Here is a 16,301-nt window from a genome sequence, read left to right on the forward strand (position 1 = left end):
CTTCCACTCACTCAATAAAAAATTCTGAGATTTGGCTGCTCATGCCAAGGCAAAATATTCCCTTGCAACAAAAGGAAGTGAAGGTTAACAACCAGTTAATGTTCATATTTACCAGCAACATCTGCCCCCCTCTTTTATGCAAAGCATCCTGATCAACTTGCCTTATCAACTAGATTCTTGTACTGTATTGAACACTGAGACAGAGGATGGGAAGGAGAAGTTAAAAAGCAAACCTGCACACACAGCTCATAAACAGTTTGTGAAGCTTATGAAATGGTGTCCGGCAGACAAAAAGGCATTTAAAATAAGGTGAACATATGCCTCCATTATGTATTTATGGTATCTTTTGGATAAGTTGCTTAAGAGCTTTAAAATTGCTACACACCTTTCCCCCTTCAGCCCAGAAAGAATACGTTGAAAGAAAAAAGGTTGTTAAGGGGGCTTGAGAAAAGAAGGGATCTAAAATATACCTGAGCAGGGAATCAAGAATTCCTCAGATTGACTCAGTCAGTGACCTTAGACAAGCCAGCAATTTCCACAGATCATTTATAAAAATGGACATCGTAATAATAATACTTGCAGTACACATGAGGCATAATGCAGTATTCTGAAAGCTCTGGGTGATAGTTGCAACCCTAAATGAGAACAAAGCATTATCATTTGTATTTCCTCCAAAAATATAGTTAAAAGTTCATCATCTTGGTGCTCGTTCACATGAGCCTTGACATTTTAACAAAAATCTTCTTGAAGGTTAACATAAAAGCAGCTTCACAGTGAACACCCACTTAGATCAATCCCTTGACTCTGCTCGTCCTTATGTTTGGTCTATACCACTTACAGTGGCATTCAGATGGCAGGTGCCTTGGGGGCAGGAACTTGCATTTTTTACATATGCAACTCTGTACGGTATCACATTACTTGAAGGTGCTTTCAGCAAAACTTAAGAGCTAATGAGAATCTGAACTCCTTCTTTCTCCACAATATGATAGTTTCTAATCGATTATTTTGCCTTGTTCTTTTTCTTTCCAGAGACAAGCAGTCAGAACCGACTTCACTGGTATGGTAGGCTGGCAGCAGAGTCCCAAGTATCTCTGCGTGATGCTTCTTTGGTGAGCTACATGCTTTCGTGTAAATGCATCCAAATCCTACCATTCACACAGATAAGGAACTTAAGCTCCCACTGGTCCTCTGCCTATCTAAATAGCTGATAGGGGACAGCAGTTAATCACCTCAGCTCCTCAGAGAGAAGAGATAAATGGCTGTGTCTATGCAGATTTGTTTGTTATGTTGCATTTATTTGATCTAAAATTAAAGCGCATATTCATTTTAACTTACTATCACCCTTTAAGATGAGATCAGAAAAAATAAACACATTCATCTCCCACACTATGAAGCATACCTTTGCATCTAAAATCTTATATGCGCACTACCTTGTATCTAATCATGTTATCAGGAGACGTGCATCTAGAACCAAAGAGCTGAGGGCCAAACCTGCAACCCAGCATGGTGAGTGATTCAAAACCCAGAACAGGTTTGGGCCACAGCACAGAACAGCGATTCCTAACATCATACATTTCGATAGGCCTCCAGATGGATTCGGCCAACTATAAATATCAAGAGCCTGGCTGTTTGCCTATTTTATTTTATTGGTTTTATGATGTATTTTAACTGTTTGTAATCATGTATTTCAAGTGTTTTAAATTGGTTTTATAGGATAGCTTATCATGCTGTTTTTATTGTTAGCCATCTTGGTGGCCCAGATTGGTCAGAAAGGATGGATATAAAAGTAAATAACTATTTAAGACACCATAAATGCTTAGAAATGTTTTGTCTACGCAGAGCCACCTCTTGCTTGGCTCCCTCCCTCAGCCCTTGTTGCATGATATCCCAGACTCCAGCATCTCAAGACTCATACTGCAGATTTGAACAGTATTCCAGTTCCTAATGGCTGTGGCCTCTATGTCATGTGACCATTTATCATTTAAGGCCTGATTTTGTTTCTCCAGCCATCTGAATGGAGTCCAAATCCAACTACTACTTAGATCTTAGGACACTAGGGTTGCCAGGCCTGGCAACCAGCAGAAGATGGGGGGGCATCAGCTGACAGCATGACAATACTTCAGGGGAAACCTGGAGGTGATGTCACACCTCTCTAGGAATTGGCCAAAACTCTATGGTAAAACCATTAAGTCTTTGGCAATTCCTAGAAAGGACTGATGTCTGGAGAAATGACATCAGTCCTATCTAAGAATTGCCAAAGCAATAGTTTTACGATAAACATCACTTACAGGTTTTCCCAGAAGTAACACCACGTCATCAACCAACAGCCATTATTTAATTTCATTTTTCATCCATTGCCACTCAGAGCAGCAGTGGGAAACACCAGCTAGGGACAAGGCACCCCCCACCCATCCCCATCAGAGGGCTGGCAACTTTACTGTGTACTGATGGCCTTATCCTGGCATTGATATTAATTGAAAAAAAATAATGAAGTTTTTTAAAAAAAAAACCTATTTCTAATAAAATCCAAAAGCACCAGCAATATACCTTTGGTACAAAGAACAAACAATCAAGCCAGCTCCTGTTCATAACATTGTTATGAAGCAACTGCATTATCTTCCCTAGCAGGAACTGAACATGACAGACAGGGACATTATAAATATATGCTGGCTCTACTGATCAGGAGGAGCTTTATCACTCAGCTGGGGCACTTGTGAGGAAAAGAGTCATTCAGGTGTATCTCTAGCATCCCATTCAATTAACATATCATTAAAAATAGCTTTTCCCCACTGACTCTTCTACACTACCTGATAAGTAAACATATTATATACGAATTGTATATTACATGTGTGTATGTATGTGTGTGTGTTATAAAATCATGATAAAATGACATGGATTGTTTGTAAATTAGATAAGTAAATACTGCAGCTACAGGGGCTTCAAAGCCTTAAAACCATTATAGTTTACAAGTTATTTTCTAGGCTTTGCCTATTAAATATTTTGCATATAATCAAATACAAAAATAGCAAAAGGTACACAGAATTTTACAAATGAGCAATATAGCTTGTGCTTATTAGCAACTTCCATTTTCAAAGCAATTCACCAGTGTAATTTACCCACGAAGCATCATAACTATCTAGCTATACACAATGATCCAAGTTATGAGATGAGCTACCAAGTACTGGTCCTGCTCAGTCATCATTCATTTCAATGGGATTTGAATGAGAGTATCACTTGGTAGAATGCACCAGCAATTGACTCCTAACCTCTGTCTTCTCTTCTGATATCTGTCAATGTCTAACTATTTGCTATTCAGTGTCCAATTTTAAATGTGCACATTTTTCTTTTATGTTTTAATTAACACCATAACTTATATCAATTCCTGTCACCCCCACCCCACCCCAAATCATGCCATCTATCTTGGCTGTACCTTGGGATTTTTTAGTCTGCTATCATACTTGCTTCCCAGCATCACTGGGTGTGTACTGCATTTATAACTGCGTAAACTTTATGAGAAAATCCGGTGCGGGGGGCGGGGAATCTAACAGTGCATTCCTGAGCTTTCAGTGTGGGGGAACGGTGGGGAGGAGGTGCCGCTGCTGCGCCTCCTAACCCATTTCCCTGGTGCCAAAATCTCTAATACAGCCTTTTAAAGGCTTTTTAAATCTTAAATGGGCTTTTCGTCCCATAGAGAAAAGCGAGGCTGAGCCTGCTAAAAAGCAGGTGCGGCCTCGCTCTTCTTGCAGCCAGAGTACCCGGGGGGACAGGAGGCTGCCTAATGGCAGCTCCTCCCCCGCCCCAGGAACACCTCCCTGGATGCCCCCCTGGAATGCCAGCAAGGGCCTTTATGCCAGTGGTACGCCAGTGGTACGTCCCGGGGCGGTGCTACCTTGGCAGTGCCCGGAGACTGGCGTCTGGGCCTCCCCGTCAGCATTGGGGCCACTAACGCCTGCGTAAGCAGCCCGGATGCCGGAGCAGGGGGCCCTAATGCCAGCACAGCACCTTCCTGGCCTCCTAAGGGCTTTCGCCCTTAAAGCTCAGGAATGCGCTGTCTGTGACACTGAGATCATGCCTCACTGTGATCACAATCATACAGTTAAGTGCTGAAATCCCATGGATTTCAATGAGAATTATGCATTTATTTATACACGCTTAGTCAAATGCACAACAGGTAACACCATTGAAAAAATGTAATAAAAGAATAAATATTAAACACTAATAAACAAAGCTACCACCCACTTGAATCTCAGAAGCCTAATGCGCAATATTCTGACAAGGGAAAAATGTTTTTACAGCCTTTCTAAAAGATCCAACCGAACTCAGGGGAGAATCCCACAAATGAGGGGCCACCAGCAAACACAGCCTGTTCCCAGTGGACTTCAGTCTTCAGATGATGGCAGAACTTGAAAAAGGTCTTTTTTTCCTGAGCTTAACTCCAAGCACTTATATATGGAAGAAGGCTCCCTCAAAGAGTGGGATAGTTGGATGACTTGACAGCACCCACTATATGTAAGAAATCACCATTTCTCCTATGGTCCACTGTGATAATACGTCAGATTCTACTATTCGTGAACCAGCTTGCATGATAAAGGCAAACAGGGAGGCATGCCTATATTTGTCTCATAATTACAGAATTCCATTCCTCTAGGTACTTGTCAAATTTGGAGCCTCTTCTTGAAAAAAAACTGAGATATTTTGATTGGCTTGGGCAGGTTTTAAATGCAAAAAAGAATGTCTTCATTGGAGGGTGTAGATTAAACAATGCATGGGTGTACCTACACTTATTGATTATACTTCTAGGGGTTTTTTTTAGGAGCATATCCTGAATCAAATGGTTTGCGTGAGGATATCAGCATGTGCAATGGGGCTTCAGAGACCTCTCTTTCAAACACAATCTCCTACTGTCCCAAAGCAGGGGTTACTCTTCAAAAAAGGGCTCACAAAATATGGGGGCGTCTTGGGAGTGGCTCCAATGCCGTTTGAGGAGTGTCATGTCTAAAAAAAGAGGAATGGCAGTGGGGACAGATTTTTCCCCAAAGGGGTTTTTGGGTCCCTGTTTAAATTTGCCTAAACCACTCTGAACATGAGATTGCACAAACAGTTTTTACTGTCCTTTTAGTTTAAAGTAGCGATTAGCACTTTTACCTTGTTTCTTAGACATGCTGGTTTTCCAAATGTCACAGGCAAAATAAATGGATAGTTTCTAAGACATCTGCACTGGGAGGAGGAAGTGTTAATGTCTAGTAAGAAAAAAGAAGCTTACCTAAGTGTGACAGTAAGATATGAAAATAACCAGCAGTCCTACCACCTTGTCACTTTCCCCCCCATCAGAAATGTATTCTGAAATATTTTATCTGAAGTGGGCACAAGCAACACAGCAAACCTCTGCCTTTAAAAAAAATTATAATGTAGTTAAGGGCCGGCAGATCTTCAGAATCGGTAAAAGTCTGTACCCACATTTTGGGTAGGACGACCCACCTCACCTCATAATGGTTATAATACTTTTTTATATTTTTAAATATATGTTATGTATTTTATATTATATTTAAAAAGAAGAGCATACTTCATACGGTAAACACATCTTGCTGTATGATGTAAAAACACCCCACCTTGCAGGAAGTATCCTACAGATTTCATTATTATTAATACAAAAGGCTGCAGGATCTTGAAGTTAGTAACCGGGATGTAGGGCTGCCAGGCTGGCACCTGGTAAACCCAGGAGCATTTCTGGATGGGGCACGGGGAAGGTAGGTGTCATATGATTCAAAGACATCACTTCTGGGTAGATTCGGAAGTGACATCACTGCATCACATGCTCTAGGAATTTCCCCAATCTTTCACTTTGGGCCCTCTCCTTCTAGCGCAGTCCAGCCAGCGGGGGTCTTACCAGGTTTAAAATGAGGCTGAGGCCTCAACGGTGTGATGACATCACTTCCAGAAGTGACATCATCACATAGGCGATGACAAGGGAGACGCTCTGGTATTTGGGCAAAATTCTATGGTAAAAACAGATTCTATTCTATCATAGAGTTTTTGACCAAATACCAGAGTGTTTCCTTCTTCATCAGTGGTGTGATGGTGTCACTTCCGAAAGTGATGTCATCAAGTAGGCACTGTTGAGGCCTAGGCCTCATTTTAAGCCTGGTAAGAGCCCTATCCCTCTGCCCCATCAGTGTCTGGGGTGACCTGTCCTGACTCCATGAAGCATGGCCTTGCCCATACAGCCACAGTATGTTATGTTAGTTCAATGGTTCCCAAACTTTTCAGGCCACCGCCTCCTTGGTTCCACAAACTCAACCCCAACGCCCCCTACCCTATCCTCTAAAAAGCATTATTCAAAATAGGGGTTTGCATGACTCGTTAAAGAAGATAATAACAATAAAATTTCAAAACAGTAACAATTGCACATCTATTCAAAATCAAACTAAAATGTTTTAGTTGAAATTTATTCAACAAAACTGATGAACTTGATCCATTGGTACCAGCTCTTCACAGTCTGGTACCAGCTCTTCACAATTCTGATAGTTTCCACCAAATTTGCCAGCATGGTGCCATAGCTTGATCTATTATAAATTAGTGAACAACACAGTTGAAGGGGCCCACCTCTAGCGCCCCCCTGCTGTCCTCTTGCCTCTTAGTGCCCCCTAGGTAATCCCACTTCCCCCTCGGGGGGTGGTACTGCCCACTTTGGGAACCACTGTGTTAGTTCATCAACTTGTATGGTCTCAAAACATGCTGTCTTTAAGAGATGTCATTTTTCTTCTCTGAACACCAGGGAAGCCATATTCCTTTCCCTCCTTTTTGTCCTGCTAACTTCTTCCATCTAGTTAACTAATATATATGTATGCCCACACCAAAGGGTTTTTAACCAATTTACACACATATAACTACAAAAGTGGCAACTACTACTATCACCTAGATAGTGACAGATTTTAACTGAGAGCAGGAAACAAACATCTACTTTACAGAAGCTGATGAGACATTCTATTCCCCGAGCAAGGAGACTGAAGAGAGAATACCTTCTAGCTGAAAAAAATTACACTTATTTTTTATCTGTTTATCAAATATATATCCTGTCTTTCAGTGATATTCTCAAGGCAACATGTTTAAGTTTATGAAAACATACATTTAAAATACAAACTCCACACACATATCCAGCATATAAAAACCAGAATCAGCAGAAAAGTAGCCACCATGACTGCAACCCAACTGCCTAGCCAAAAAAGGACAGATTTCTCATAAAACTCAAAGGGGGTGGGGGTGGGGTCTGACACTTATACTTGGAGAGAACATTCCAGATTCTTGATGCCCCCAACATTTGAGATTCTATAAATCACAGACCTAAGTATTTATAAGCCAAGAACTTGCTCAGATTTTCAAAGTAAAGGTGAGCATGGAAGCTTACAATAACCTTTTGCTCAGCTTCTTTTATCCTTGAAGTGTTTTCCCTTGTCTCTCTGTAATATGTTCAAATATTTAATTTGGTTCTTTTGCTTTGACTCGTGAATTTGAATCCCAGAAAATTCTGGGGAAAAATATTACTTGATTTCATAGCAGTAGACAGTGGAGACTGGGAAGATCTACAACCATGTCCCAGTCTCCACCCAAAGGGTCACCCTTCCCAGAAGATTTCTCCTGAGAATTCTTCTAGATAATGCAGGGTGCAAAAACATTATGCAGGCTGTCATATTCAAGAGAAAGAACAAGATCAGGCCTGTTATCCATACGAACATCCTTTCCAGGTATATTTGAGTGTCATCACCTACCCACCCCCCTGTTCTGCTCCTGATTTTCTTGGGACTAACTCAGTTGACAGCTTTATGCACACTTGTTTGATGAATTACTGTTCAGATGGGACTAGGGAGCATAGGAAGAGGTAAATTGCTTTTTTTACAATTCCATACTTCCCAAAGGGAGGCACTCCTGAGGAATGCATAGCCTATACCAATCCTTGCCAGCTATGTAGATTGATGGGAAACCTTGATGCCAGATATAGGGGACGATCCAAAGGACAATAAGCAGAATAGATCTTATCTCTCTCCTTTCCCATTGCAGATTGCTGTAATACCCAAGAAGTGGCTTCTGGCAGTGTTTGTGACCACTGCAGGGTATGACGTGGTGACAACTTTCTGCTAACAGAAGAGGGACTCTGGATCCAGTATATGGACATAAGCAATCAAAAGCCCTGAAAGTGCTGGGCAAGCACTTGTCAGGGATTCTCTAGGCTGATCCTGCATTAAGCAGGGTGTTGGACTAGATGGCCTGTAAGGCCCCTTCCAACTCTATGATTCTGTGAAAGTGCAAAAAGGTTCCATCATTGTCTCTTGGTAAGCCTCTTCCTCTCCAACTCAGTTGACTTCTCCCTCATACTGTCTCCTCTCTAATGGCGTTAAGGAAGTGCCTCCAAGATGGTTTTAGACAAGAGCACTATATATAAGCTACCCAGAAGAACTGCTCTGGGAAATCCAGTATCTGGACAAATGTGGGATTTTAATCACATATTTAGCGGTATGTGCATTGGCTATAACATGGGAATAACTCAATGCACTTATATATAGAAAATCAAATGTACACTGTACACAGGCAGGCAGAATGTGCATTCACTGTAACTTGTGAACAGTGCTAATATCTTTAAGGTATCCTTGCTTCCCCAGGGAGGTAAAACCAGTGGTCTTGCCAGAAGACAACAGTCATTCTGAAGTGTTGTTGAAATTTGCAGGATTGAAATCAGTCATAATTAATTTATCCTCTCGATTTACATAGGACCGGCATGACTCATTTTTCTCTAGATTGAGACCTGTGAGTTTAGAATTCAGGAGTGGCATGCTGTCCAAATTAGTCCTCTCTAAATTTCACCCCCAATTTCTGAAACAATATCTATCATAGATAGTAATTAAGTGGGGCAGGCCAAGTCAAGTGGATCATCTTGGAGAAATAAAGTTTGATAGGAATATCATTTTAACCGAACAAAGATTATTTGAATTTCTTTTCTACATTCCCAAACTGTTATTTTTGCCATTTCCTTGCTTTATTCATGATTAGCAGCAACATTTTTTTTTACAAAAATGTCCACCCAGAGCTCAGTAGTCTTATGGGTGCTAGCTAGAATGATTCTATAGAGCTAATGAAGATCGAAACTCTGCCTGTAACAATATTAAGTTTATTTTCTCTAGTGATTCGAAGAAGTGAGCAATCTGTCACTAATACACTGAGTGAAATTACTTGTCTTGTTGGAATACCTGCTGACAGTCAGTCAGTCACGGCGCTGACCTAAACATCTACCTGCTGACAAACAAATTGCTGTGTCAAACTTTGAAATGGTAACTAGCCGGTTTTAATTTTGATTGGTCTTGCTTGAATTTCTTGTGCATTCCTCGCCACCCTTCCTTCTTGCCCTTTCTCAAAATCCCCATTCTTTGCTAGCTTGAAAATAAAAAAAATAAAGGAAACCCCTGTTTAGCATTTGTGTGGAAAAATTATTATTGCTGGCTGCATCAGAGAAATGTTATGTCAGATAAAACTGTTAAAGTGTGTCTAAGCAACATTAAGAGTGGCAGGCCCGCCAGTGACTGACTGGGTGAGTGAACACATTACCCAGACAGCATTGTAGGAATTAATTTTCTTCAATAAAGTGATTTTTAAGGCTCATATATTTCACAATCTAAACATATGTCACTGTTTCATAAACAAAATAAATGGATTAAAATAATACATTACCAATATGCTGACACATGGAGATATTTTAATTAGGAATACTTAAGCCGTGTGATACTTAACTGCTGTATTTGTTGAAGAGGAGCATGCATCATTTCATAAAGCATGAGGCAGGTACAGAACTTTACACGATGGAGGACTGAAACAAGATGAAATCGCCCTCTTTCTAACACTGCTCCATGGCACAGCATATGCCCCCAATACAAAATAAAAATAAAACCTTATACAGTATACAAGATGCTCCACAAAGAGAGGCAGCCGCTAAAACAGTTTTTTTTTTCCAATGGGAGAGGGGGAATAAGTCACAAGAATAATATTTCTTCATAAAAGGCTACATTTTAACGTCTTAGCTATTTAAAGGCCATATTTACACGACTGTCACATTACAAGGGCCTCCTTCCTGCACATTCTTCTTGACTTTCTTTAAAGGCTCGCACAAAAATAGCTGAGGAAAGCAAATGTCAAGCCTGTCCTGAAATTTATATGTGTGAGAGAATTAGAATAAGTAGAAATGTAATATATTGTTTACTGTAGTGAGTGCCCTCTGTTCTCTAAAGGTCAAAAGCATTGTAACCTTAGAGTTACAGTTTCTGATTGTTCCCAGGGTTAAATACATTATCAAAATTAATGGTTCAAACCCCTCAACCTTCAGATATATGAGTATTCTTGCCTCCATCTGCCAAACTGCTCAACTAAAAATAGCATTATTTGGCCTTCATTCTGTTGATATTGTACCCCCGAGGCAGGCTGTGCAATGCTTCAGCAGTACTTTGGATCTGCACCCAGTGGTATAACAAAAGGTCATTACTCTGTGTACAATTAAGGAAGGGGGGGCTGAGGAGAGAAAAGCAACACACTGAAGAAGCATGCTGTACCTTTTTTTTTGCTTAATTTAGTCAATGGCAAAAACTTCGCTCTTCCAGCACACAGCTGTAGCCACGGTTAAGCCTTGCCAAGGCTCATTAATGTTATACGCGATAAACTTTGAAGGACAAATTACGCAAGAAACATCAGGGAAAAGGTAAGAGCCATAGGTTTCCTTGCTTGCCTGCTCCCCCTCTCTCCTTCCCTCTCCTTCCCGTTTTAAAGATCACTTTGTTTAGGAATGGCTCCAGCTAACATAATTGCAATGCATTATCACTATCAACAATTTATCAACAGCTGCTGATAGAACTGCTCTGTTTCTTTCTTTACCAACCTTTTTTTTTGGGGGGGGGGATACTGGAGCATTATTTGTTTTGCCATGGGGGACTGAAAGCGAAATGACAAGAAAGCCTCACAAAAGATTTAATGCAGTCAAGCCTTCTGGGGCAGATGCATGTCTCCGGAGTTGCAGTTGCTACAAGAACTTTGAAAGAGTGTATTATGAGTGTATTATGATCCCTGAAGAGTTAAGCACAAACTTTTTATGTGATCCGGGGGGGGGGATCACTTAACATCTACCCCATTTTAAGGTATGGAGTAAGAACTACCACAGTAGTGAAAAATGAGAGTGGCACAGGGCTAAGGTAGAAAAGTGAGGAGACAGAACACTGAATTGTAAATGCTACATCATAAATACTTATTTTCCACTTACTACTAGGGTTGCCAACCTCCAGGTACTAGCTGGAAATCTCCTGCTATTACAACTGATCTCCAGCTGATAGAGATCAGTTCACCTGGAGAAAATGGCCGCTTTGGCAATTGGATTCTATGGCATTGAAGTCCCTCCTTGCCCCCAAACCCTGCCCTCCTCAGGCTCTGCCCCAAAAACCTCCCACCGGTAGCGAAGAGAGACCTGGCAACCCTACTTACTACAATTAAAAACTGTTTGTAGGTGTTGATGAGAGTCAATGCAAGTAGTCAATATTTATTTATTTATTTAAAACATTCCTATCCTGACTTTACACCCAAGTAGGGTCCCCAGGGTGGCAAAGATGAAACAAGATAACATTTCAATATTAAAACATTTAAGATATCAAAACAGCATTTAAAATAGAGTGTATATAAAATATTTAAACAATTCAATAGAAACATATAAACACAGAGACATTCATAACAACATAAAACAAAAAGCCTTCCCCAAGGCAACGATAGAGGAGAGAGACAAATGTCCTTGGGGAGGGAGTTCCAAAGTTTTGGTGTCACAACCAAGAAGTCCTTTCTTGGGTTGCCAACCTCCAGGTTGTGGCTGGAAATCTTCTGGGATTATAGATGATTTCCAGGCAACAGAGATCTGTTCACCTGGAGAACATGGCTGGTTTGGAAGGGGGACTCTATGGCATTATACCCCATTTAAGTTCCTCCCCTCCTCAAACCCTACCCTCCTCAGGCTCCAGTCCCAAAATCTCCAGGTATTTCAGGGTATTTCGCAACCTGGAGCTGGCAGCCTTAGCTGCCACTCATCTAGCCGCAGATGGCAGAACCTCTGAGGATGACTGGGGAGGATGAGTAGGTTCATATGGGAGAAGGAGGTCCATGAGATGACATGGTACAGTCCTCTCATACGAATGAGCCTCCTCAGACTTTGTGAGAGGAAACTGCTTATTTACTTATTTTATTGGTATCTGAAGAAGGGAGCTATGACTCTTGAAAGCTTTTACCCCCCCCCCCCACCACCAATTTTTGTTGGTCTTGAAGGAACTACTGGACTCAAATCTTGTTCTTCTACTGCAGACCAACGCAGCTACCCTCTGAAACTGCTTATTTTACATTGCCTCTCCCATGTCAAAAAGCCTACATGTCAGAAAGAAGGCACATTCCGTTTCTTTAAATACCACACATTTAAATACAGATAATTAGAATCCAAAGAGTGCACAGATTCAGCCACAGTTATCGAAGGCAATGGAATCAAACTACCGGTAGCTCAAGGTACTTGTACTAGGCCAATGCCAGAAAGCCTTTTTAATGATCTACTATTTAGCCCTCTGTAAAGGTCCAAAGGTTGGCGTATAGGAATGCACATGTAATTCAAATCAGAAATTTCACTAATTCAGTAGACTTCTATTCAGAACATTGTGAAGACATTAGCTGGATTCTTCTGCGCTCTCTGCAAAGTATAAGCTTCGCCACTTTGTTTGCTAGCGGAAAGTAGCAGGGGAGGCCTCACAGTAAGGAGTAGGGTTGCCAACACCCACTTGGGAAATACCTGGAGATTTTGGGGGTGGAGCCTAGGAAGGCGTAATGCCATGTAGCCCACCTTCCAAAACAGCCATTTTCTCCAGGGAAACTGATCTCTGTTGTCTGGAGATCAACTGTAATCCCAGGAGATCTCCAGTTCCTCCTTGGAGGTTGGCAACCCTAGTACTGAGTATTCAAGTAACCTCAGCAAATGTACATAGTTCCTTAAATAACAGCATCATCTATCTCTAAATAAAGATGTAAACTTTATATGCTGTACCTACACTCTTTACCAGAAATTAGTTTACTACTGTAAGAACATGAAATATATTTTGTAAACGTTAACACCAAATGTGTACTGTTGGCATATTTGGAAATGTAGATGTATAAATGCCTTCACTTTACTAAAAATTATTATAAATATACCCCATTTTTAACAGATGGAACTGTAAGCTGTGGTCCCTGAAGATACATCAGCATATTTTGTAAAAACAGAAACCATGAATAGTGTAGTAAAGAAACTGAACTTTATTTAGACTTTTAATTAAAGGCATCTTAGCACTTTAATATAGAAACATAAGAAAACTCATATTTTTACAGAAAACTCAGGAAATAATAATTCCTGTAAAGTCATTGCTAAATACCAATAAAGGTGGATAGTTAAATTTTATAGCAGCACTGAACTCTTCAATAATATAACCTTGATACTAGCAATGGGTGCAAACTCCTATTAGGGCAGATTTTGCAGTTTCCATTGAACTGCTCTTTAGATTAAAGCCCCAAATAAACCCCAGTGAACAGACTAAAATGGGTTCATACCTTTGGTGTGTTTTAATTACCCACCCACGTCTCCATGTAGGCTGTAGTCACTGGAGAAACATTTATTCTTTAAAGCCCCAGAGATGCATGCAACTGCACCTGTGAGATTCAGGTGCCCAGGAAAAGCACAAGTGTGTATTTTAAGAGTAGCAACAACAACAAGAAGAAAACCCTTAAAACCTACCCCCTAGTGGGCTGGAAAACATTCTCTTTTTTAGCATCCAAACACTACTCTTGAAGGGGGTTCTGTTTGTTTTAATAATTCTGAGGTGCATTGAATCACATACCTGTACTATGGAAACAAAACAGATATGAATTTGAAATACGTCTTATGGCATATATATGTGCCCTCTTGCTTCAAACTGAACACTACATATAGATATACCTGTAGAAGTCAAGGTGCAGCACCCTCTTAAAAATATGATCACTAGGCATGTGCTTATTGATAAACCCGAACTGAAACTAAACTTGAAAAAGTCATTTCGGTACATTTCAGGTTTGGGTTTACCGAATGCCAAAACCTGGGGAGAAAGCCAAAACCGAATTGGCCATTCCCACCCCCGCAAAAAACCCTGGGTATTTGGCTTTTTTGGGTTTGGCTTTCCCCAGGCTTTGCGAAGCTCCTGGGGGGTGTCATTTTTTGAGATAGAGCTCCCAAATTTGCAGCATAGCTGCAAGGGACTCTCCTTGCCTGAACCCCCCAATTTTGGTGAAGATTGGGTCTAGGGGTCTGGTTTTATGGGATCTGGAAGGGGTCGCACCATCCTCCTCCATAGAGAAGAAATAGTGAAGTGGCCACAGTCAGATTCTCTATTGCAAACTTTGCTATGCTTCTCCAGACCCCATAAAACCAGACCCCCAGACCTAATCTTCACCAAACTTGGGGGTTCAGGCAAGGAGAGTACCTGAAAAAATGCTCACCAGGAGCTTCAAAAAGCATGAATGCCTGGATTTTTTGGGAAACCTGAAAATAAGCCAAATTCCCTTATTTACCGGTATGAAAATGAAATCATTAGAACTTGTTATTCTTAAAACTCAAGAAGTTTCAAGAACTATTTACTCAAACAAGATAACATGGCAGGGGCCTCTGCACAGATAAACATAAATTGCCTCATAAAGGCAAACACAGCAATATAATGAAGTTGTCTGGGAAGGTAATCTGTAATTCGTGTACTACCACTGAAAAGGATCACCAATCACTTGATCATAAATGGTGTCAGTTTTTGATTAGGATCTCTCATGTAGATCTCAAAAACTGAGATTCATGTGGGAGTGTCATGTCTCCCAGTGGCCTCAGATTGGGGCCCTGGCTCCTATGAGTGCGGAAGCTTTCCTGAAATTCCACCTCATCCCTGATGCAGGTCTCTTTACAATATCTCCCTCTTGTTCTCTTACAGATTGTTCTGATCCAGTGGATCCCTTCACACTGGCATACCTTCCTCTTGTACGCTGCCCTCCTTCCTGGTAAGCACACTCTTCCTCTTAATGGCTCCTTCCCAGGCCAACCCTTTCGCCACTCCCTCAATCATGGGGGCTGTGTTTTGCTTTGGGCATCGACTTCCTGCCCAGACCAACCCCTTGACATCATCTGCCCGACATTTGACTTCACCCTCCGTGGTTCTGCCATTGAACATGGTGGCCAGGTATCTCTGTCCAAAAGAGGATGTAGCTAACACAAGTAGTTTATTTAAGCTGCCAAAAAAGCACAACCTCAGTTTCCCAAGTAAAAGAAATATCTAACAACTCCCTTTAAGCTATAATCTGTTCTGTAAGGGAGTGCAGTGCCATCCAATTCAGACTGGATACAGTGCTGTGGAAACACTGAGCCTATCAACAGAAACTTCATTTTGATTGAGTTGGATTGAGTTCCAGTAAACAGTGTGTAGCCCCACTTGGAAAATAGCTGACTAACAATTGGCTTAAGAAGTGCTGTGGCACATCAGAGACTAACCGGTGCATACTGTGTAGCCTGAAAACCTAATGTCCCAGTAAACCCATTTGTCTCTTGGGCGTCAAAGTAAATTTTGCTACTACTGAACCAACTCCTCTCAGTGATAATAGTTATAAAACATATTAACTTTACCGTTTAAATGTCCAGGAGCTAACCTCAAGTGGGATGACTAAGCACACCCCCTTCATAAGCGTTCAACTTCTACTTCATTATTTGACACTATTGTGCCTTTTCTTGGGGAATATTAAAAAGCTATATAATAAATTGGAGTGTAAATCATTTTCACACAACATTTAGTTCCCCCCATGACAAAAATAAATAAATGACCTAGCAAGGGACCAAACTCAGACTCCTGATGGCTGCTGGCATCCGACCAACTTAACGCATGGAAAGACAGATTCCATAAATACAGAAGCCACAAGTGTGCAGCAGTCATCACCCAGCCCAAAAGAAAGGATAAAAACCATTTATTCAGGCCCACAGCAAAAGCCAAACAGGCCTCACTTGAGGAAGCTTAAGAGAAATGCAGTGTGATGAACTTGTCTTCCAGTGAAAGGATTGCACGCTTGCCCTCCCCCTCCCTCTACAAAGGTATGAACCTGCCCAGGTCAAACATTTCAAATCCTGACTGATTTCAGTGGAAGAGAGTTAAAACATACTAAACTCTCTGAGACAGAAAAAGTGCGTAACGGAGACTTTCATTGTCCCCAAAATTAAC

At 41.1% G+C, this 16,301-nt stretch overlaps 1 protein-coding gene across 10 annotated transcripts in view; it reads right to left on the reverse strand.

The window, feature by feature from the left end:
• The window catches only part of SOX6 (SRY-box transcription factor 6), a 539,429-nt gene that overhangs the window by 99,300 nt on the left and 423,828 nt on the right, over positions 1–16,301 (reverse strand). The window lies entirely within an intron of this gene.

This window comes from Euleptes europaea, chromosome 6 (assembly GCF_029931775.1).
Source record: "Euleptes europaea isolate rEulEur1 chromosome 6, rEulEur1.hap1, whole genome shotgun sequence".
Taxonomy (NCBI): Eukaryota; Metazoa; Chordata; class Lepidosauria; order Squamata; family Sphaerodactylidae; genus Euleptes; species Euleptes europaea.